Here is a 24,705-nt window from a genome sequence, read left to right on the forward strand (position 1 = left end):
GGAAACATTTGTCCTCTATTGTCTCAAAGGGCAGCCACCTATGACACTTCATCTACTTCATACAAACCTTGGTCTCCATAGCGCCTTATCGTAACCCAGACACTCCTTTCTTTTGATTCCAGATCTCTAGATACTAACTTAACTTTCAGCCAATTGCCAATCAGAAAATCTTTGAAACCACCTGTTACCTGTAAATACCCTCGCTCACTTTGAGTTGTTCCACCTTTCTGGACTGAACCAATGGACACCTCACATGTGTTGATTGATATCTTATGTCTTCCTAAAATATATACAACCAACCTCAAAGGGCGGGTGCGGTGGCTCATGCCTGTAATCCCAGTACTCTGGGAGGCTGAGGTAGACAGATCACCTGAGGTCAGGAGTTTGAGACCAGCCTGGCCAACATGGTGAAACCCTGTCTCTACAAAAAATAAAAAATTAGGCCAGGCGCAGTGGCTCGTGCCTGTAATCCCAGCACTTTGGGAGGCCAAGGTGGGTGGATTGCCTGAGGTCAGGAGTTTGAGACCAGCCTGACCAATATTGTGAAACCCTGTCTCTACTAAAAATACAAAAATTAGCCGGGCATGGTGGCGTGCACCTGTAGTCCCAGCTACTCCAGATGCTAAGGCAGGAGAATTGCCTGAACCCAGGAGGCAGAGGTTACAATGAGCCGAGATCGCACCACTGCACTCCAGCCTGGATGACAGAGGGACACTCTGTCTCAAAATTAAAAAAAATAAAAAAATAAAAAAATTAATTAATTAATTAAAAAATTAGCTGGGTGTGGTAGTGCACACCTGTAGTCTCAGCTACTCCAGAGGCTAAGAAGGGAGGATTGCTTGAGCCCGGGAGGTGGAGGTTGCAGTGAGCTGAGATTATGCTACTGCTCTCCAGCCTGGATGACAGAGCAAGACCCTGCCCCCTACCTCCCCCCACCAAAAAAAAGTCGTCTGCTAGCCATCATCACTCATACTTGGCTCAGAATAAACCTCTTAAAATATTTTGCAGTTCAGCTTTTTTCAACACCTTCAATTTGAACTTGTCTGATTGTGTCCACAGGTTTAGACTCAGGTTGAATATTTTTGGCAAAAATACTACAAAATTGATATCGTGTGTGTCCTTCTTGGGGAATGATTTTTATTATTACTACGTTTTAATAAATTTACTTTTGGCTGGGCATGGTGGCTCACGCCTGTAATCCCAGCACTTTGGGAGGCTGAGGCAGGTGGATCACCTGGGGTCAGTTGTTCCAGACCAGCCTGGGCAACATGGTGAAACCCCATCTCTACTAAAAATACAAAAAATTAGCCAGGTGCGGTGGCCGGTCCCTGTAATACCAGCTACTTGGGAGGCGGAGGCAGGAGAATTGCTTGAACTGGGGAGGCAGAGGTTGCAGTGAGCTGAGATCTTGCCATTGCACTGCAGCCTGGGCAACAAGAGTGAAACTCCATCTCCAAAAATATATATATTTTTTATTTATTTACTTTTCATTTATTTAAGAGGGGTATAGCATCACATGGAATCTTTGTCCAGTGGCCTTAGCAGGAAGATTGTTTCAGAATTTGGCATGAACTATGCCCATAATTCCACGGGTCTGAGTTACCTTTCCCCACATTGCTCTGGTTTTGTTCAGTTTGCTGCCGGGAGTCACTGTCCTGTTCTTTGCTTTGTATGCATAAGCACATCTCTTGCCCAAATAGAATTCAGTTTCATCTCAGGCATAAATGCCTTCAATGTTAAGAAGAGCTGTGTACTCCCTTTGGTTCAAGAGACCCTGCTTATAGCCAGCAAAAGTGGCCTTGGGGCCAGGCCCAGTGGTTCATGCCTGTGATCTCAGCACTTTGGGAGGCCTAGGCAGGAGGATCACCCGAGGCCAGGAATTTGAGACCAGGCTGGTCGACATAGTGAGACCCTGTCTCTACAATAAAAAGAAAATAAAGCCAAGTGCAGTGGCTCATGCCTGTAATCCCAGCACTTTGGGAGGCCGAGGCGGGTGTATCACCTGAGGTCAGGAGTTTGAGACCAGCCTGACCAACGTAGTGAAACCTCGTCTCTACTAAAAATACAAAATTAGCTGGGTGTGGTGGCACATGTCTGTAATCCCAGCTACTCGGGAGGCTGAGGCAGGAGACTCACTTGAACCCGGGAGGCGGAGGTTGCAGTAAGCTGAGATCGTGCCATTGCACTCCAGCCTGGGTGACAGAGTGAAAGTCCGTGTCAAAAAAAAAAAAAAAAAAAAGAAAAGAAAAAAAGGAAAAGAAAAAAAAAGGAAAAAAGGAAAAATGGCCTTAGACCACAGCCTTCCAGACATATCTGCCTTTTAGAAGTCCTGTCCTGGTTGGGCGGGGTGTCTCACACCCATGATCCCAGCACTTTGATAGGCTAAGGCGAGAAGATCCCTTGAGCCTAGGATTTAGAGACCAGCCTGGGTCTCTAAATATAACATAAGGATATCCTATCTCTACAAAACACTAAAAAAAGTTAGCTAGGTGTGGTGGCATGCACCTGTGTTCCCAGCTACTGAGGAGGCTGAGGTTAGAGGATCACTTGATTCTGGGATATTCTAGGTTACAGTGAGCTATGATTGCACTACTGCACTCCAGCCTGTGTGATGGAGTGAGACCTTGTTTCAAAAGAAAAAAAAAAAAAAGCCCTGTCAAGCAGACCGGCTCCAAGATGGTAGAAAGAGAAAGGCCTTGGGGAATGATTTCTAAATTTACAGCAGCTGACAGTCTAACTTCTTAGAGGGGAAAAATAGTGAAATACTAAAAGGTGAGGGTGAAATCCCTTGCCCAAGGTCATATGTGCCTTTTATGTGGTGACCTCAGACTCTAATTCTGGTCTCCTTGTCTCTCTTTACCTATGTGTTCTTCTGTCTTCTCTGTTCTTAGAAACAAACTTTTTCCTCCCCCCACCTACAGCATGCCTTCTGTGGTCAGAATTCTGCTTTAAAAAACCTTTTTCCCTTATTACTTTTGCACACAACTCAGTTCTCTCCAACAAGGCCTGAGCTGCCATTGTTTGCTTCAAACTTCCTTGCATCCAATTCTTCCTCTTTTCAAGATAAGGCCTGTTTTTCCCAGGGCTCTGGGGAACCACACCTAGAAGAGGCTTTTCCAGACAAGTCTAGCATTGCTTCCCTTTTTCTGATAAGGTTCCATTGTTGAGAACACTCCCTTTGTTTCTTACCTGTCTCCAAAACATTCTGGAATTTACTTCTATTTTAGTTTGCTGGTATGGCCATTACTGTTAAGTGGTGGTTAATTATCTTTGTATTCTACATTCTTTTTTTTTTTTTTTTTTTGAGACGAGTCTCGCTCTGTTGCCCAGGCTGGAGTGCAGTGGTGCAATCTTGGCTCACTGCAACCTCTGCCTCCTGGGTTCAAGTAATGCTCCTGCCTCAGCCTCCCAAGTAGTTGGGACTACAGGCGTGTGCCACCATGCCTAGCTAATGTTTTGTATTTTTAGTAGAGACGGGGTTTCACCATGTTAGCCAGGATGGTCTTGATCTCCTGACCTCGTGATCCACCCGCCTCCCAAAGTGCTGGGATTACAGCCATGAGCCTCAGTGCCAGTGAGAATTCGTATTTCTAACCTAACCTAACCTAACCTAACCTAACCTAACCTAACCTAACCTAACCTAATCTAATGTAATCTAATCTAATCTAATCTAATCAAGTGATTCTGGCCCACAGATAACACTTAGAGAATCACTGGGAGCTGGGTGTTGTGATTTGTGTCTGTAATCCCAGCACTTTGGGAGGCCAAGGCAGGAGGATCCCTTGAGGCCAGGAGTTGGAGACCAGCCTGGACAACACAGCAAGACCTCATCTCTAATAAAAATTTAAAAATTAGCCAGACATGGTAGCATGCACCTGTAGTCTTAACTACTCGAGAGGCTGAGGCAGGACGATGGCTTGAGCCCAGGAATTTGGCTGCAGTGAGCTATAATCATACCACTGCGCTTCAGCCTGGGCAACAACAGAGGGAGACCCTGTATGTTAAAAGAAAACAAACAAACAAAAAATCATTGGCTTAAACTGACATTTATATAATGTCAAACTGATTAGGCTGGGTGCAGTGGCTCACACCTTGAGCTTTGGAAGGCTGAAGCTAGCAGATTGCTTGAGCTCAGGAGTTGAAGACGAGCCTGGGCAACATGGTGAAACCCCATCATAAAAAGAAAGAAAGAAAGAAAGAAATACAAATTCTCAGCTCTTCTTCCTTACTTTCCTTCCTTTCTTCCCTCCCTCCTTCCTTCTTTCTCTCTCTTTCCTTCCTTCCCTCCCTCCCCTCTTTCTTTCTTTCTTTCTTTCTTTCTTTCTTTCTTTCTTTCTTTCTTCCTTGCTTCCTTCCTTCCTTGCTTCCTTCCTTTCTTTCTTTCTTTCTTTCTTTCTTTCTTTCTTTCTTTTCCTTCCTTCCTTCCTTCTTTTCCTTTCTTTCCTTTATTTTTCTATTGACAGGATCTTGCTCTGTCACTCAGGCTGGAGTGCAGTGGTGCAATCTCGGCTCACTGCAACGTTCTCCCCCAGGCTCAAGCAATCCTCCCACCTCAGCCTCCCAAGTAGCTGGGACCACAGGTGTGCACCACCATGCTGGCTATTTTTTGGTATTTTTAGTAGAGATGGAATCTCATTATGTTGCCCAGGCTGGTCTTGAATTTCTGAGCTCAAGCGATCCGCCCGCCTTGGCCTCCAAAAGTGCTGGGATTACAGGTCTGGGCCACCATGCCTGGCCAAAACCCCGTCTCTACAAAAAATACAAAAATAGCCAGGTTTGGTGGTGTGTGCCAGTAGTCCCGGCTACTTAGGAGGCTGAGGTGGGAGGATAGATTGAGCCAGAGAGATCGAGGCTGCAGTGAGCCATTATCCCACCACTGCACTCCAGCCTGGGTGACACAGTGAGACAAGACTGTCTCAAAACACAAAAACAAACAAACTGATTATATTGAAGTATCATAAAGCAAGTTATAGACATGAAGTCACCCACAAAACCTAACAATGTCCACTTCCCAGGGGTTCAATTCTCTACTTTCTCTTGCTGTCCACATCTAATCTGTTTTGAAGTTTTTCTTGTCTAGCTTCAACATATACCCTGAACCTCCATCCTTTCTCCTACATCATCTTAGCCCAAGCTCATATCCCCTCTCGCCTAGAATACCACAGCCACTTCTCATCTGGTATCCTCTCCCAGTCTTGACCCAACTCCCCACACAGTCACCGGGGTTATCGTTGGAAAATGCAAGTCAGATCATGTCACTCTGTTAAAAACACATCCAGTGGCTACTGCAATTAGAATAAATGGCAAACTTCTTTTACGACCAACAAGAACCTGCGTGCCCAGACCCTGCCTCTCTGTCTGGCATTCTCGTTGCTTCTTGAGTCTTGCTCATCACGCCCAGGTATACTGGCGTCTTCCTCTTTCTGCACATATCAAACTCTTGGTACTTGTAATTGTCTGGATTGTACCCCACTCCCAGCCTGAATTCTGTGCTTGACAGAAGGCTACCTTTTCTATCCACTTACCTAAAGAAAGTGAAGAAATGTCTAAGATGTGCTGGTAGGTGAAAAAGTAAGGTGGGAAGTACATATAGCATACATGTTACCTTTTTATTTATTTATTTATTTGAGATGGAGTCTTACACTGTTGCCCAGGCTGGAGAGCAGTGGCGTGATCTCAGCTCACCGCAACCTCTGCCTCCCGGGTTCTAGCGATTCTCCTGCCTCAGCTTCCTGAGTAGCTGGGATTACAGGCATGCACTACCATGCCTGGCTAATTTTTGTATTTTTATTTTTCATTTTTATTTCTATGTTTTTGAAACAGAGTCTCTCTCTGCTGCCCAGGCTGGAGTGCAGTGGTGCAATCTTGGCTCACTGCAACCTCTGCCTCCCAGGTTCAAGCGATTCTCATGCCTCAGCCTCCCAAGTAGCTGGGATTACAGGCATGTGCCACCACGCCAGCTAATTTTTGTATTTTTATAGAGATGGGGTCTCGCCATATTGTCCAGACTGGTCTTGAACTCCTGACCTCAAGTGATCCACCCACCTCGGCTTCCCAAAGTGCTGGGCTTATAGGCCAGGCTGTAATCCAGCCTGGCCTGTGAGCCACTGAGCCCCGGCCATGTTGGCCAGGCTGGTCTTGAACTCCTGACTTCAGGTAATCCACCCGCCTCACCATCCCAAATTGCTGAGTTTACAGGCATGAGCCACTGCACCTGGCCTAAAAATTTTGTAGAGACAAGGTCTTGCTATGTTGTCCAGGCCAGTCTCAAACTTCTGGCTTCCAATGACTCCCACCTCAGCCTCCCAAAATACTGGGATTACAAGCACAAGCCACTGCACCTGGCCTCTATATTAACATTTAAGTAAGAAACAGGAGATATATAGCCCTTTGCTTGTACATGATTCAACTACCTCTGAAAGGATACACAAGAAACCGTTAACTCTTGTCTCTAGGGAAAGATGCTGGGTGTCTAGGGAAGAGTGGAAGAAAGATTTTTACCAGAAATCTTTTGACCTTTTGAATTTTGAACCACATTATACCTGGTCAAAGTAAATTAACAAATAAATACCATCGAGCCTAACTAGTTAAATAAGCAGTTCTGTGGTTATTCTGTGCCTGTCACAAGCTATTTTTTTTTTTTGTAGCACTGATTACAATCTGCAATTATCTTGCTTTTGTATATGTGTTAACTGATGTTTTGTCCCTGTCCCCGCTGGATTACAAAGTCCTGAGAGGAGAGACTGTTGCTTTGTGTGTCTCACCATTACATTCCTAAGAATTAGCACAGTGCCTGGTAAACGGCAGGATGTCAACAAATATTTCTCTGGGATTTTTTGTTTTTTGTTTTTTCTGAGACAGAGTCTCGCTCTGTCGCCCAGCCTGGAGTGCAGTGGCGCAATCTCGGCTCACTGCAACCTCTGCCTCCTGGTTCAAGCGATTCTCCTGCCTTAGCCTCCCCAGTAGCTGGGATTATAGGCACCCGCCACCAAGTCTGGCTAATTTTTGTGTATATATATATATATATATATATATATATATATATATATATATTTTAAGATAGGATCTTGTTCTGTCGCCCAGGCTGGAGTGCAGTGGCACTATCATGGCTCACTGCAGCCTGGAACTCCTGGGCTGAAGCTCTTCCGGCCTCAGCCTCCCGAGTAGCCAGGACTACAGGCATGTGCCACCATGCCCAGCTAATTTTTTTTTGGAGACCGAGTCTGTTGCTCTGTCTCCCAGGATGGAGTGCAGTGGCGCGATCTCAGCTCACTGCAACCTCTACCTCTTGGGTTCAAGCGATTCTTGTGCCTCAGCCTCAAGAGTAACTGGGACTACAGGTACACACCACTATGACCAGCTAATTTTTGTACTTTTAGTAGAGACGGGGTTTCACCATGTTGGCCAGGCTGGTCTCGAACTCCTGACCTCAGGTGATCAGCCTGCCTCAGCCTCCCAAAGTGCTGGGATTACAGGCATGAGCCACTGCACCCGGCCTCCCAGCTAATTTTTGCATTTTTTGTAGAAATGCGGTTTCACCATGTTGCCCAGGCTGGTCTCGAACTTCTGGGCTCAAATGATCCTTCTGCCTTGGCCTCCCAAATTGCTGGGATTATAGGGATAAGCCACTGTGCCTGGACTGTTTTTTTTTTTTAAATATGGAACACTTCATGAATTTGCATGTCATCCTTGCATAGGGGCCATGCTAATCTTTGTGTTATTCCAATTTTAGTATATGTACTGCTGCAGGGAGCATAAATATTTGTTGAATGAATGAATCTTGTCCAGCGGGGACAAGGTGGAAAGGAAGATGCAATACAATCACTTGTGGATTCAGGATCTGCATACCTGACCGGCAGACCTGCTTGCTGGTTTGGAACCTCCTGAAGTTCATGACCGTCTAATGAATTCTGGATGCACAGCCATCCTCTGCAATTTCCTTGCCATGTCGGAGTCAGTGAGATAATGCTGAGATTCTATTACCTGCTCTGGGCCTCAGGTTTCATGCCTGCAAAATGGGCTGAGTGAAATAGATCTGTGTTTGCCTAACTTGAGTTGTTCCTGTTCTATCTTTATGATTTTTGCCATATCGTCTATATTATTTAGCATTTTTATATCTGTACCATCTATATTATTTACTTAACATTTTTCTTGCATCGGTTCACTTATTTTTAGCTACATAAATTTTATTTCAAAAGGAAACGTTATGTCAACACATAAGCAGAAAACCTATACCTCTTGCCATAAATGGGAGCTAGAAGTAAAAATAAAGACAGTGAAACAATTATATGCTGGCTAGAGACTGTTGCCTGTACAGGCTTTAGGGTCCAGACCTGCTTGTCCTTTGTCATAAAGGAGATTGGGCTGGGGGTGGTGGCTCATGCCCGTAATCCCAGCACTTTGGGAGGCTGAGGTGGGAGAATATTTTGAGGTCAGGAGTTTGAGACGAGCCTGGGCGACATAGGGAGACCCTTGTCTCTACAAAAAAAAAAAAAAAATTAGCAAGGCATAATGGCACCTGCCTGGGGTCTCAGCTACTTGGGAGGCCGAGGTGGGAAGATCACTTGAACCTAGGAGGTCGAGGCTGCCGTGAGTCACGATTGTGCCATTGCACTTCAGCCTGGGCAACAGAGTGATACCCTGACTCAAAAAAATCAAAAACAGAAAAGGAGATTGCACCACATTGAGACTTCCTACTATAGGTAGAATTAGAAGAGGATTGAAAAAGGGGTGACTGAGGCTGGGCGTGGTGGCTCAAGCCTGTAATCCCAGCACTTTGGGAGGCTGAGATGGGTGGATCACCTGGGGCCAGGAGTTTGAGACCAGACTGGCCAACATGGTGAAACCCCATCTCTACTAAAAATACAAAAAATTAGCCAGGGGTGGTGGTGGCGCCTGTAATCCCAGCTACTCGGGAGACTGAGGCAGGAGAATGGCTTGAACCCACGAGGCAGAGGTTGCAGTGAGCCAAGATCGCACCATTGCATTCCAGCCTGGGCAACGGGAGCCAAACCCCAACTCGAAAAAAAAGAAAGAAGAAAGAAAGAAAGAGAGAGAGGGAAAAAGAATGAAAGAAAGAAAGATAGAAGAAAGAAAGAAAGAAAAGAAAGAAAGGAAAAGGGGTGACTGGCTGGGTGTGGTAGCTCACGGCTGTAATCCCAGCACTTTGGGAGGCTGGGATGGGAGGATCACTTGAGGCTAGGAGTTTGAGACCAGCCTGAGCAACATCGTGAGACCCCCCGATCTCTACTTAAAAAAAAAATGAAAAAGAGATTCTTTTCCACAGTGCTTTTTAATGGTGCCCGAATATTTTACCAAAAATAATCTTACCTACACTAGGGGAAACATTGAGTTTAAATCGCTCATTTCACAAAGGTAGCAACTGAGGCCCAGTATGGGGGTTGAAATTTTCCAGGGTAGTCATTTGGGAATTTGTCAAGTCTGGATTGTAAGCTTTCATAATAGGAACTGCGTTGGCATGTGCTCGGGACAGGTCTGGTACATAGTGTCATTCAATAAATGAGTCCTGAGCCAGGCATGGTGACACATGCCTGTAGTCCCAGCTACTCAAGAGGCTGAGGCTAGAGGGTCCCTTGAACCCAAGAATTTGAGGTTGCAGTGAACTATGATTGCACCACTGCACTCCAGACTAGGCTACAGAGTAAGACCATGTCTCTAGAAAAAAAAAAAGTAATAATAAATAAGAAAAAAAAGAGAAAGAGATTAGTTTTTGTTTTTTTTTTGGAGACGGAGTCTCGCTCTGTTGCTCAGGCTGGAGTGCAGTGGCACAATCTCAGCTCACTGTAACCTCTGCCTCCCGGGTTCAAGAGATTCTCCTGCCTCAGCCTCCTGAGTAGCTGGGACTACAGGCGCATGCTGCCACGCCTGGCTAATTTTTTGTATTTTAGTAGAGACAGGGTTTCACCGTTGTTGCCCAGGCTGGTCTCGAACTCCTGAGCTCAGGCAATCCACCTGCCTCGGCCTCCCAAAGTGCTAGGATTACAGGTGTGAGCCACCGTGCCCAGCCAGAAATTAGTTTTTATTTTATTTATGTATTTATTCATTTATTTTGAGATGGAGTCTTGCTCTGTCCCTTGGCTGGAGTGCTGTGGTACGATCTCGGTTCGCTGCAAGCTCCGCTTCCAGGGTTCATGCCATTCTCCTGCCTCAGCCTCCCGAGTAGCTGGAACTACAGGCATCTGCTACCACGCCCAGCTAATTTTTTTGTATTTTTAGTGGAGACGGGGGTTTCACCATGTTAACCAGGATGGTCTTGATCTCCTGACCTCATGATCTGCCCACCTTGGCTTCCCAAAGTGCTGGGATTACAGGCCTGAGCCAGGTTCTTTATCAAACCTGCTTTTTTTTTTTTTGATAATATTATTCTGTTTGCATATTTTGGTACCTTCTTTTGTGTCTTTAATAATTATTAGCTCATCTTTCGATGGTTTTTGTGCAAACATGCTATTATCTGAAGCTACACCTTTGCTTGGTGGGTTGACTCCTAGCTCCAGGAGGATGATTTCTGTGTTGTAATTTCGGATTATATGAGCCTCAAGGCCTGATTTCCTGCCCTTGCATTTGCATTGCAATCGGAGGTCTTTGCTTTCTGAGACCCGTGACACCTCCTCCTCTGGCATAGTATCAGTTCACACTACCGGTTGGGTTTCAGTTCCATTTTTGTTTTTTGACATGGGGGATTTCCCTTTCTTTCCTGCGAACCTGTGATTCATTTAAAAGAGTACTTGTTATCTTTTACTCAGAATTTCCAGATGTTTTTGCGGGTGGGGTTGAGTGTTTCAGGCTATCTAATCTGCTGTATTGCTGGAAATTGACCACCTTTGCGCTTTTTTTAGTATCTTTTCTCTACCCCCTAGCTCTGAATATTCAGTTTCTGTTCTTTCATTTCCCACCCTACTCCCTCCTGTCTTATATATCTTTTATCCCTTCAGCTTCAAATCCTTTTCTTAACAAGTTGATTTACTCTAGAGTTTCTAATTTAAATGCATCCCAGGTGGCAATCTCACAGGTCAACCTGGTTCCTGTTGGGCCAGATATTCTGGGTCCAGCCATCTCATAAATCACTTACCCTGCCCATGCATTGGCTGCGCCTGGGACTGATGCCCATGTCTGACTCAATCAGCTGTGGTGTGAGCAGAAGTTGCCAGTCACATGGTACCAAAGAAGGTGACTTCTGCCCTGTCTTTAGAAGGGTCTGTGGGTAAGTGGGGCAGACATCATGACTGACATGTACAGTAACATCCTTAACAGGTTTGCAATGTAGTTGATTGATAATAGCCAGAAGGTTTTAAATTTTTTTTTTTTTTTGAGATGGAGTTTTGCTCTTTTTGCCCAGGCTGGTGTGCAATGGCACGATCTTGGCTCACTGCAACCTCTGCCTCCGAGGTTCAAGCGATTCTCCTGCCTCAGCCGCCTGAGTAGCTGGGATTACGGGCATGCGCCACCACCCTGGCTAATTTTGTATTTTTAGTAGAGACAGGTTTTCTCCTTGTTGTTCAGGCTGGTCTTGAACTCCTGACCTCAGGTGATCCACCTGCCTCGGCCTCCCAAAGTGCTGGGATTACAGGCGTGAGCCACCGCGCCTGGCAAATTTTTATTTTTTTTAAAGCTAGAATCTTAACTTGCTTTATACATTCACCCCTGGCATAGATACTGTTTGCATGCCCCAACGTGGCTACTCCTTCCATGTTCCTACTCTGTAAGTACTAAATCATTGGTAGAGGGTTTATCCTCTCAAATAAGCTTATTGTCATCACTTTAAAACACTATTTCTTTTCTTTACTTTTTTTTTTTTTTTTTTTGAGACGGAGTTTCACTGCTCTTGTTGCCCAGGCTGGAGTGCAATGGCATGGTCTTGGCTCACTGCAACCTCTGCCTTCTGGGTTCAAGCAATTCTCCTGCCTCAGCCTCCTAAGCAGCTGGAATTACAGGCACCCGCCACCACGCCTGGCTAATTTTTATATTTTTAGTAGAGACGGGGTTCCACCATGTTGGCCAGGCTGGTCTCGAACTCTTGATCTCAGGTGATCCGCCTGCCTCGGCCTCCCTAAGTTCTGGGATTACAGGCGTGAGCCACCGCACCTAGTCCCCAAATTCATTTTTTAAAAAAGGAAGTGTTTTATTCCAGGGCTGGAGTCAGCCAACCTTTAAATGCCCCCCCACAAACTCTATATGATGGGATACCATATAGCCAGTGAAACATTATGAAGCTGCTTAACACTCAACAGTTAAAAAAGATCTCCCAGATACTTTACTTTTAAAAAAAGTTGTGGATACATTGTAGGTGTATATATCAATGAGGTACATAGGATGTCTTGTTACAGACATGCAATGTGAAATAAGCACATCATGGAGAATGGGGTCCAGATACTTTAAGATAAAAAAAAAAAAAAGAGGTAAAGCAGTGTGTATAATAGGCCTTTTCTTGTGTTACAAAAATGTATATATATAGGCCAGATGTGGTGGCTCACGCCTGTAATCCCAACACTTTGGGAGGCCAAGGCAGGCAGATCACTTGAGGTCACGAGTTCAAGACCAGCCTGGCCAAAATGGTGAAATCCTGGCTCTACTGAAAATTAAGAAAATTAGCTGGGCATGGTGGTGCATGCCTGTAATCCCAGCTACTTGGGAGGTTGAGTCAGGAGAATTGCTTGAACCCGGGAGGCAGAGGTTACAGTGAGCAGAGATCACGCCACTGCACTCCAGCCTGGGTGACAGAGGGAGAGTCTGTCTCAGAAAAAAAAAAAAAAAGAATATATATAAATATGTGTGTGTGTGTGTGTGTGTTTATTTGTAAATGCATCTCTTAAATAATACCTAAGAAACTGGCAATGGTGGCTCCTCTGGAAGAGGAAGTGGGTGGCTGAGGGACTTATACCGCATTTCCTTTGTAGAAGTTAAAAATAAATGAAGAGGCTGGGCGCAGTGGCTGACACCTGTAATCAAAGTGTAAGCAGCAGTTTGGGAGGCCGAGGCAGAAGGATCACTTGAGGCCAAGAGTTCAAGACCAGCCTGAACAACATAGTGAGACCTTGTCTCTACAAAAAAAATTTAAAAATTAGCTGGGTGTGGTGGTATGCACCTGTAGTCTCAGCTACTCAGGAGCCTGAGAAGCAGTGGAATAGTTTGAGCTGCGGTGAGCTATGACTGTACCACTGTACTTCAGCCTGGATGACAGAGCGAGACGTTGTCTCTAATAAAACAATAAATAAGGGCAGGGTGCAGTGGCTTACGCCTGTAATCCCAGTATTTTGGGAGGCCGAGGCGGGTGGATCATCTGAGGTCAGGAGTTCAAGACCAGCCTGGGCAACATGGTGAAACCCCGTCTCTACTAAAAATACAAAAATTAGCTGGGTGTGGTGGCATGTGCCTGTAATCCCAGTTACTCGGGAGGCTGAGGCAGGAGAATCGCTTGAGCCCAGGAGGTGGAGGTTGTAGTGAGCCAAGATTGCACCATTGCATTCCAGCCTGGGTGACAGAGCGAGACTCTGTCTCAAAAAATAAAATAAAATAAAATAAAATAAAAGGAAGGAGGAAAAAAGAAAGGAAAGAGGTAAAGAGAGGAGGAAAGGAAAGGAAATATTGTCTGGGTACAGTGGCTCATGCTTGTAATCCCAGCGTTTTGGGAGGCTGAGGCAGGCAGATCACCTGAGGTCAGGAGTTCCATACCAGCCTGGCAAACATGGTGAAACAAAAATTAGCCAAGTATGCTGGCACACGCCTTTAATCCCAGCTACTCGGGAGGCTGAGGCATGAGAATCACTTGAACCTGGGAGATGGAGGTTACAGTGAGCCGAGATCTCATAACACTGCACTCCAGCCTAGGTGACAGAGCAAGACTCTGTCTCAAAAAAAAAAAAAAAAAAAAAAAGAAAATGGGTCGGAGTGGTGGCTCACTCCTGTAATCCCAGCACTTTGGGAGGCCGAGGCGGGTGGATCACCTGAGGTCAGGAGTTCGAGCCCAGCCTGACCCACATGGAGAAACCCTGTCTCTACTAAAAATACAAAATTAGCCAGGCATGGTGGCCTGTATCCCAGGTGCATGCCTGTAATTCCAGCTACTCGGGAGGCTGAGGCAGGAGAATCGCTTGAACCCGGGAGGCAGAGGTTGTGGTGAGCCGAGATCATGTCATTGCACTCCAGCCTGGACAACAAGAGCAAAACTCCGTCTCAAAAAAAAAAAAAAAAAAAAAAAAAAAGAGAAAATGTAAGAATAGCTCCTAAGCCAAGGTGGGAAAATATTTGCTGAAGAATGGCAACACCTCACATTTATCTGTCTCTAGAAAAAGGCAAGGGTTAAGTCAGTTCCTCAAAAAGGCCATCTCAGAAGCCATGGCCTTCCCACCGGCAGTACTTCTCTCTTGACTTTACCCTTGAGAGGAATTGGGATCTCAGATCTATATACCAAGCCTGGCCCAGAGGTTTGAGGTCACGAAAAAGAATGTGGGGGCCAAAAAGTCACCCTCCTAGCTCAGTGTCTTCAAGCCTTTGGCTGAATCACAGAACAGCAACAAACATATTTCATATTGTGATTCAGTATTGACACTTGTATTTCTTTCTTTTTTTTTGAGATGGAGTTTCACTCTTGTTGCCCAGGCTGGAGTGCAATGGTGCGATCTCAGCTCACTGCAACATCTGCCTCCTGGGTTTAAGCAATTTTCCTGCCTTAGCCTCCGGAGTGGCTGGGATTACAGGTGCACGCCACCATGCCCGGCTAATTTTTGTAGGTTTTTTTTTTTTTAAGATGGCCGGCTAATTTTTGTATTTTTTTAGTAGAGATGGGGTTTCATCATATTGGTCAGGCTGGTCTCGAACTCCTGGCCTCAGGTGATCCGCCCACCTCGGCCTCCCAAAGTGCTGGGATTACAGGCATGAGCCACCACGTCTGGCCTATATATATATATACATTTTTGTAACACAAAAAAAGGCCTATTATACATACTGCTTTACCTTTTTTTTTTTTTTTTTAACTTAAAGTGTCTGGACCCCATTCTCTGTGATGTGCTTATTTCACATTGCAAGACTGTAACAAAACATCCTATGTACTCCATTGATATATACGCCTACAATGTATCCACAACTTTTTTTAAAAGTAAAGTATCCGGGAGATCTATTTTAACTGCTGAGTGTTAAGCAGCTTCATAATGTTTCACTGGCTATATGGTATCCCATCATATAGAGTTTGGGGGGGCATTTAAAGGTTGGCTGACTCCAGCCCTGGAATAAAACACTTCCTTTTTTAAAAAATGAATTTGGGGGCCAGGTGCGGTGGCTCATGCCTGTAATCTCAGCACCTAGGGAGGCTGAGGTGGGCAGATCACCTGAGGTGAGGAGTTCAAGACCAGCCTGGATAACATGGTGGAACCCCGTCTCTACTAAAAATACAAAAATTAGCCGGACATGGTGGTGGGTGCCTGTAATTCCAGCTGCTTAGGAGGCTGAGGCAGGAGAATTGCTGGAACCCAGGAGGCAGAGGTTGCAGTGAGCCAAGACCGTGCCATGGCACGCCAGCCTGCGCGACAAGAGCAAAACTCTGTCAAAAAAAAAAAAAAAAGAAATTGAGTTTTAAAGTGATGGCAGTAAGCTTATTTGAGAGGATAAACCCTCTTCCAGTGATTTAGTACTTACAGAGTAGGAACATGGAAGGAGTAGACATGTTGGGGCATGCAAACAGTTCTATGCCAGGGGTGAATGTATAAGGTAAGTTAAGATTCTAGCTTTAAAAAAATAAAAATTAAAACCCTGTGGCTATTATCAATCAATTACATGGCAAACCTGTTAAGGATGTTACTGTACAAGATTTTGCATGGACGTATGTTTTCAATTCTCTTGGGTACATACTTAGGGGTATAATTGATGGGTCGTATGGCAATTCTTTGTTTAACACTTTGGAGAACTGCCCACCAATTTTGCGAAATGGCGTACCATTTTACAGTCCCACCAACAGTGTACAAATGGTTCAATTTCTCTACATTGTTGTTAACACTTAAAAAACAAAACGAAAGAAAACAAAACAAAAAACTGGGGTCAGGCGCGGTGGCTCACGCCTGTAATCCCAGCACTTTGAGAGGCTGAGGCAGGCGGATAACCTGAGATCAGGATTTCAAGACCAGCCTGGCCAACACAGTGAAATCCCGTCTACATTAAAAATACAAAAAATTAGCTGGGCCTGGTGGTGGGCGCCTGTAATCCCAGCTACTTGGGAGGCTGAGGCAGGAGAATGGCTTGAACCTGGGAGGCAGAGGTTGCAGTGAGCCGAGATCGCGCCATTGCACTCCAGCCTGGGCAACAAGAGCGAAACTCCGTCTCAAAAAAAAAAAAAACCCAAAACTGGAATGCTTCACAGAATTTGCATGTCATCCTTGTGCAGGGACCATGCTAATCTTCTCTGTATTGTTTCAATTTTAGTGTATGTGCTGCCAACATGAGCATAGTCCTTATTTTTATTTTAGCCCTCTTACAATGGGTACTTTTAAAGCATTTGATAGCAAATGATTTTTTCTTCCAAAGCAAATATGTTTAATATGTAAGTCTAGAAAGGAAAAGCAAAACAAAAATGAGCTGGGCTTCAAATTCTTCCAGCTGTGGAGTCATTTGCAGGTTGTGGAGCAGGACAAGTCTGTTGCAGCCAGGCCAGGTGCCAATTCCAACGGGCGCATGTGTCATCTCTGGCACAAAAATCACAGGTCGCCAAACCCTGATTTGAGTTTAAAGGAAGAGGCATGAACAAGGCTACTCTGGGTTGTAAAGCTCAGGCTGCTCTTTATCTCCAAAAATTTGCCTTAAATATGATTCTTCTCAGGGGTGTTTTTCCCCTCTTTTAAGCAAAACAAGAAGTCAAGTACTTGTTTACCCTAAATTGCATTTTTTGATCTCTCTCTTCTGCTCTCTCTTTCCCCCTCAGTTGTGTGTCCTTCCCAGGGAGAAAAGTGGTTCAGAGTACAGCCTGGGGGTGGAGCTTGGGGCTGTGCCAGCTCATTTTCAGATTAGGTATTTCGAAACAGAGTTTTAGGCATGTGCAGGGTTTAGGCTTCTACCCAAGGAATCTATTTTCGCTTGCAGGGAAATTTCACACTGTAATTACTATAATGAAGCAAAATATGGTGTGGGGTGAGGGAGGAGAACATTGTTACTAACCCTTGGATATTAACCCCTACGAAGCAAGTTTGGAACTGCCATACATTATCATTATTAACATTTGAGTGCTCTGTGCTTGACACTGTGTTTAGAGCTTTCACTATGCTGTTCTATTTAATCCTGATAATACCCGATGACATAAGCATTATTGTTGCTGTTATTATTATCATTATCAGTGTTCTCACTTTAGGAAATGGAAGCACAGAAAGTTCAAATAACCAGCCACCATCACACAGCTTTGTAAGTAGCAGAACCAGCTTAGCAGGTTAGGCAGTGAGTGTCAAAGCCCACATTTTCTTTTTTCTCTTTTTTTTTTTTGGACTCCAGGGTGGAGTGTGATCACCTTGACCTCCCTGGCTCTAGTGAGCCTCCTGCCTCAGCCTCCCAGTAGCTGGGACTACAGGTGCACACCATCATACTTGCCTAATTTATGTATGTTTGTATGTATTTATTTATTTTTGAGACCGTGAGCCCCGCGATCTCGGCTCACTGCAGCCTTAACTTCCTTGGCTCAGGTGATCCTCCCACCTCAGCTTCTTGAGTAGCTGGAAGAATACAGGCGCATGCCATCACACTTGGCTAATTTTTTTTTTTTTGGTAGAGGCAGGGTTTTGCCATATTGCCCAGGCTGGTCTCAAACTCCTGAGATCAAGTCATCCACCCACCTGGCCCTCCCAAAGGGCTGGGATTACTGGCAGAGCCACTGCGCCTGGCCATAATTTTTCTAATTTTGTAGAGACAGGGGTCTCACTTTGTTGCCCAGGCTGGTCTTGAACTCCTGGAAAGCCCACACTCTTAACCATTAGGGTACCTGGCTATATCTCACACAATGAAAGAGGGAAGAATGTGGGAGATAGCAGTAGGGACAGAAACTGAGGCATGAAAATGACTTGAGCCCAAAAGGTCCAGGCTGCAGTGAGCCGTGAGCATGCCACTGCACTACAGCCTGGGTAGCAGAGTGAAACCCTGTCTCAAAAAAAAAAAAACCAAACATTAGTCGGGCACAGTGTCTCACTTCTGTAATCCCAGCACTTTCAGAGGCTGAGGCGGGCGGATTGCTTGAGGTCAGGAGTTTGAGATCAGCCTGGCCAACATGGTGAAACCCCATTTCTACTAAAAACAAAATTTGCCTGGTGTGGTGATGCACGCCTGTAATCCCAACTACTCGGGAGGCTGAGGCAAGAGAATCGCTTGAACCCAGGAGGCAGAGGTTGCAGTGAGCCGAGATTGTACCATTACACTCCAGCCTGGGTGACAGAGCGAGATTCCATCTCAAAAAATAAAAACAAAGGCCGGGCAAGGTGGCTCATGCCTGTAATCCTAGCACTTTGGGAGGCCGAGGTGGGTGGATCACAAGGTCAGGAGTTCAAGACCAGCCTGGCCAACATAGTGAAACCCTGTCTCTACTAAAAATACAAAAAATTAGCCAGGCCTGGTGGCAGGCGCCTGTAATCCCAGCTACTCGGGAGGCTGAGGCAGGAGAATCGCTTAAATCCGGGAGGCAGAGGTTGCAGTGAGCAGAAATCACGCCACTGCACCCCAGCCTAGACAACAGTGTGAGACTCCGCCTCAAAACAAACAAACAAAAAAACCCAAACGAACCTGTGTACCCTAAACCTAAATGTACTAATTGATCACATTTTGCCACATTTGCTCACCTGTACTCTCTCTCCCTGTGTGTGTGCATTTTTTCTCCCTAAATCATTTGAGAGTAAGTTGCAAGCAGGCTAGTTACCATTGTTACTGGTCTGGAGTTCCTTTCATATAAAACATGTGACCCAAGCTAGATCAATTGAACAGATTACTCTTCGGAATTTGAATCTTGGAATAGGGTAATGAGAGGACAGGATAAAAATGAGTGATCTTCTCTAGATCTACTGCTGGTCTCAGATAAGATGTTCAAGTATGGCCAGGTGCAATGGCTTACACCTGTAATCCCAGCACTTTGGGAGGCCAAGGCAGGCGGATCACCTGAGGTCAGGAGTTCAAGACCAGCCTGGCCAAAGTGGTAAAATCCTGTCTCTACTAAAAATACAAAAATTAGCCAGGTGTGGTGGCACATGCCTGTAATCCCAGCTACTTGGGAGGTGACGCAGGAGAATTGCTTGAACCTGGGAGGCAGAGGTTGCAGTGAGCCATGATTGTGCCATTGCACTCCAGCCTGGACCACAAGAACAAAACTCTGTCTCCAAAAAAAAAAAAAAGGAAAAAGAAAAAGATGTTCAAGTATCTTCAAGTATCTTCTCTTCCCTTGCTTTCTTTTTCTTTTTTTAAATCTTTTTTTCTTTATTCACTTTTACTTTTCTTCTTTTCTTCCCTTTGTTTCTGACATTTCTGACCTGGTCTTCCAGGCTTCCCATTGATTCTTTGAGTTCCTGGATATCATTTTGCTACATTTCGGAGTCTATTGCTGTTGCTTGCAACCCAAGAATCCTAACTGGCACAGCTGCCCTTGAGGAAGTTCACACTCATCCTGGCAGCATGCAAGTAGAGGCTTCATGCACTCAGAAATATTTGTAGGCAGGATCTCTTCATTTTTGGAGGGCTTGTTCTAGTTGACCTTCTAATCCTATCCTCAGAGAATTTGTGCCTTTGGGTCCCCTAGAACAAGCCAGTTTTATTGGGGGATAATTTCTGAATTTGAAATTATTCTTCCTACCTATTAAAAGTTCTCAGCCACAGTTCAACAAAACTTCACACTTACATAGTATTTCAATGATCCATTGCTGTGTAGTAAATCACTGTAAAGATTAGTGGCTGAAAGAACAACATCTTTATTATCTCCCATGATTATCTTGGTTGATTAGGTTTGGTGGGATGGTTCTTCTGTTCCAGTTCTTTTTTTAAAAAAATTATTTAATTATGATTTAGTTTTTTTTCTTTTTTTTTTTGAGACTGAGTCTCACTCTGTTGCTCAGGCTGGAATGCAATGGCGTGATCTTGGCTCACTGCAAGCTCTGCCTCCTGGGTTCAAATGATTCTCTTGCCTCAGCCTCCTGAGTAGCTGGGATTACAGGTGTGTGCCACCATACCCAGCTAATTTTGTATTTTTAGTAGAGACAGGGTTTCACCATGTTGGTCAGGCTGGTCGCGAACTCCTGACGTCAAATGATCCACCTGCCTTGGCCTCCCAAAGTGCTGGGATTACAGGCATGAGCCACTGCGCCTGGACATTTATTTTTATTTTTAAAAACTACCTATTTTCCTTTTTTATAACTTTTTTTTCACAATGTTCTGGTCAAGGCTATAGTCACCTGGGGCCTCTAAGGACTGAAATGTATGAGAAGGCTCATTTGCATGGCTGACAGTTACTGCAGGCTGTTGCCTGGAATCTCAGCTGGGGCTGCCAAGTGGAGTACCTCAGTTTTTACTTCATGTAGCCTCTCCATGTGGCTTGGGCTTCCCATAATCTGGCAGCTGGGTTCCATGAGGAAGAAAGTGTAAGCTGCCAATCATCTTTATTTTATTTTATTTTATTGAGACAGAGTCTCACTCTGTTGCCTGGACTGGAGTGCAGTGGCACAATCTTGGCTCATTGCAACCTCCGATAGGTTCAAGTGATTCTCCTTCCTCAGCCTCCAGAGTAGCTGGGGTTACAGGCATGTGCCATGGCACCTGGCTAATTTTTGTACTTTTAGTAGAGACAGGGTTTCACCATGTTGGCCAAGCTGGTCTCGAACTCCTGACCTCAGGTGATCCACTCGCCTCAGCCTCCCAAAGTGCTGGGATTACAGGCATGAGCCACCCCAATCATCTTAAAGCCTAGACTTGAAAGTCCCACGACATCACTTCCACCATTTCCATTGGTCAAACAGTTACAGAGCCAACTCCAGTTCAAGGAAGAGGAAATAAAGCCTACCTCTCGATGTAGGAGTGGCCTGTGCAAACAGCAGGAAAGAATGATGGTGGACATCTCCACAGACTATCGTGTAGAGCGTGTCACTCATTTGGCTTAGATTTTGAGTCTAGAGCAGTGTTTCCACATGTCACTCACTACAAGATCACCTACAGCTTCCATCAAACTCTGCCAATGTTTGCCAGGTGCAGTGGCAAACGCCTGTAATCCTAGCATGTTGAGAGGCCGAGGAGTTTGGATTACTTGAGGTACACAAGACCAGCTTGGCCAACATGGTAACACCCCATCTCTACTAAAAATACAAAAATTAGCCAAGTGTGGTGGCACGTGCCTGTAATCCCAGCTACTCGGGAGGCTGAGGTGGAAGAATCACTTGAACCTCGGAGTCGGAGGTTGTGGTGAGCCGAGATCGTGCCATTGCACGCCAGTCTGGGCAACAAGAGTGAAACTCCATCTCAAAAAAAAAAAAAATTCTAAAAAAATTCAGATGGTGTATGGTATGAATCATTATGAAGACAAAGCAGGGTGATATGACTGTGTTTGTGTCTGTGTGTGTGTTTAGTGCTTTAGAAGTTCTATCCGAGAAGGAGACATTGCAGCAGAGACTTGAATGGCAATAGAGAGCAAGCCAGGAGGAAAGAAAATTCTAGACAAAAGTAACAACAGGTGCACAGGTCCTGACGCAGGAATATGCTTGGTGTGTTCAGGAATGTTAGTGTGACATGGGGTGAGAAATAGGGAGAGATATATCACCTGAGATCAGGGAGGGGAGCAGAGACCAAATCAATTAGGGTCAGAGTAGTTTGTTTTCTTAAATGGAGTCAGGGTCTTCCTCTGTCACCCAGGTTGGAGTGCACTGGCACAATTACAGCTCACTGCAGCCTCGAACTTCCGGGCTCAAGCAATCCTCTCACCCCAGCTTTCTGAGTAGCTAGGACTAGAAGCATGGGCCACCACACCCAACTAGGGTCTGAGTTTTATCCCAAATGCAATGGGATGCCATTCGAAGCTGTTTAGGTTGGAAGTTTTTTGTTTTGTTTTGTTTTTGAGAAGGAGTTTCACTCTTGTTGCCCTGGCTGGAGTGCAGTGGCACGATCTCGGCTCACTACAACCTCTGCCTCCTGGGTTCAAGAGATTCTCCTGCTTCAGCCTCCCAAGTTGCTAGGACTACAGGTGTGTGCCACCATGCCCAGCTAATTTTGTATTTTTAGTAGAGACAGGGTTTCACCATATTGGTCAGGCTGGCCTCAAAACTCTGACCTCAAGTGATCCACCTGCCTTGCCCTCCCAAAGTGCTGGAATTACAGGCGTGAGCCACCGTACCTGGCCTAGGTTGGAAGTAACATGATTTAATACATGATTTTTCAAGGATCCCTCTGGCTACTGTATTGGGAGTGCCTTGTAGAGGACCAATGAGAGAGAAGCAAGGAGAGTAGCTAGGAGACAGGTGCAGTTGCTGAGGTGAAAGGCCATACACGTGTGAGCATTTCATCTCTGGGTTCTCAGCATCTAACGCAGTATTTTATTTTATTATTTTTATTTTTTATATATATATATATTTAAAATGGAGTCTCACTCTGTCGCCCAGGCTGGAGTGCAGTGGTGCAAGCATGGCTCACTGCAGCCTTGACCTCCCCTACTCAGGCAATCCTCCCACCTCAGCCTCCTGAGTAGTTGGGAATACAAGCAGGCGCCACCACACCAAGTTAATTTTAAAATTTTTTGTAGAGACTGGGTCTCTGCTTTGTTGCCAAGGCAGGTCTTGAACTCCTAGGCTCAAGCAATCTCTCGGCCTTCCAAAGTGTTGGGATTATAGGCCTGAGCCACTGTGCCCTGGCGGAAAGATTTTTTTTTTTTTTTTTGAGACAGAGTTTCACTCTTGTGGCCCAGGCTGGAGTGCAGTGGCGCGATCTCGGCTCACTGCAAACTCTGCCTCCTGGGTTCAAGTGATTCTCCTGCCTCAGCCTCCCGAGTAGCTAGGATTATAGGCGCCTGCCACCATGCCCAGCTAATTTTTTGTATTTTTAGTAGAGATGACGTTTCGCCATGTTGGGCAGGCTGATCTGGAACTCCTGACCTCAGGTGATCCGCCCACCTCGGCCTCCCAAAGTGCTGGGATTACAGGCATGAGCCACTGGGCCCAGCCCGGAAATGAGATATTTAATTTTTTAATTTTCACTTTTTTTTTTTTTTTTGAGATGGAGTTTCACTCTTGTTGCCCAGGTTGGAGTGCAATGGTGCCATCTCGGCTCACTGCAACCTCTGCCCCCAGGTTCAAGTGATTCTCCTGCCTCAGCCTCTTGAGTAGCTGGGATTACAGGCATGTGCTACCATGCCCAGCTAGTTATGTATTTTTAGTAGTGACGGGGTTTCTCCATGTTGGTCAGGCTGGTCTTGAACTCCCGACCTCAGGTGATCTGCCTGCTTTGGCCTCCCAAAGTGCTGGGATTACAGGCGTGAGCCACTGCGCCCAGCGGAAATGAGATATTTTAAATAACATAAGTAAACAGAAATATATCATGATTTTAATGATAATTCATGCTCTGAAAATAAACGAAGAAAGGAATAGGAGTAGGGAAAGCTGGGATCAGAGTGGGGCAGGAAGTTAAAATAGAGCAATTAGGGAAAGCCTCACTGAATAAGTGACATTTGGACAATGACCATAGGGAGATTAGGGAATGGGTTATTTGAATTTTCTGGGAAAATACTGTTCTAGGCAGAGGAAATAGCAAGTGCACGATCTTTAAGGCCAGAGTGTGCTAAGCACGTTGGAGACGCCAAGTCCATTGTAGCTGAGTTACAGAAGTGAGTGGAAGAGAAGAAGGTGATGAGTTTAGAGAGGGAAGGGGAGGGCAAGAGACAGGCTGTATGGGGCTTTGCAGGTTACTGCAATAATTTTGCAGGAGGGACATAAACTGACTTGGTTCTTACCAGGATCCCTCTGGCTGCTGTGTTGAGTATAGATTCTAAGGGGAAAGAGTGGAAGCAGGCAGAACACTGAGGAGGCTGTTGCAGTGGTCCAGGTGGGAAATGATGGTGCTGACCGTGGAGGTGGTAAGTGGTCAGATTATTCTATTTTATTTACACTCAACACATCTAATACTGACTCAATATTATCTAACATACAGTCCACATTGAAATTGCCCCCCAAATTCTTTTTACATAAAAAAATCATCCCGAATCCAATCAAGTCTCACCTATTGCTTTCGGTTTTCACCTCTTTCATGCTGTCATATTTTAAAAGACTCCAGGCTAGATGTTGTGTAGAATGTCCCACATTCTGAATTCGTTTATTTTTTCAGGTAAGCTTTTTGTGTGTGTGTATGTGGCAAGAATACGACAGAGGTAGCAATATGCTTTCCCCACTGCATCATATTAGGAGACACATAACAACAGTCCTGACCCATTATTGGTGGTGCTAAGTTCGATCACTTGGTAAGGTGGTGCCTGCCAGATCTTTCCATTGTAAAGCAAGCTGTTCTTTATTGTAAGTCATAAATACGCTGTGGGATGATACTTCGGGACTAAATATACCGTGAATATACTGCTGCCCAACAACATTTCACCCAGTGACTTTAGCAGCTAAGGAACAGCCTCGTGGCTTCCGACCTTGTGCCTCAGTTCGCTCATCTGAAAAATGAGGATGATCATGGTCCCTACGGGATGCTTGTTTTGAGGATCCGTGCTTGGCA

General features: G+C 45.2%; 2 non-coding genes and 1 pseudogene across 2 annotated transcripts; all 3 read right to left on the reverse strand.

Annotated features, from left to right (window-relative positions):
* Nucleotides 1-1,495: 1,495 nt before the first annotated feature.
* Nucleotides 1,496-2,311, reverse strand: LOC112130352 (large ribosomal subunit protein eL33-like; annotated as a pseudogene).
* Nucleotides 2,312-7,652: 5,341 nt separating this feature from the next.
* On the reverse strand, nt 7,653-7,756 carry LOC112130454 (U6 spliceosomal RNA). The gene has a single exon (XR_002912718.1). It is a non-coding gene; the product is annotated as a U6 spliceosomal RNA (small nuclear RNA).
* Nucleotides 7,757-16,344: 8,588 nt separating this feature from the next.
* Nucleotides 16,345-16,452, reverse strand: LOC112130438 (U6 spliceosomal RNA). Its single transcript, XR_002912704.1, has one exon. It is a non-coding gene; the product is annotated as a U6 spliceosomal RNA (small nuclear RNA).
* Between the last annotated feature and the right edge of the window lie 8,253 nt (nt 16,453-24,705).

This window comes from Pongo abelii, chromosome 21 (assembly GCF_028885655.2).
Source record: "Pongo abelii isolate AG06213 chromosome 21, NHGRI_mPonAbe1-v2.0_pri, whole genome shotgun sequence".
Taxonomy (NCBI): domain Eukaryota; kingdom Metazoa; phylum Chordata; class Mammalia; order Primates; family Hominidae; genus Pongo; species Pongo abelii.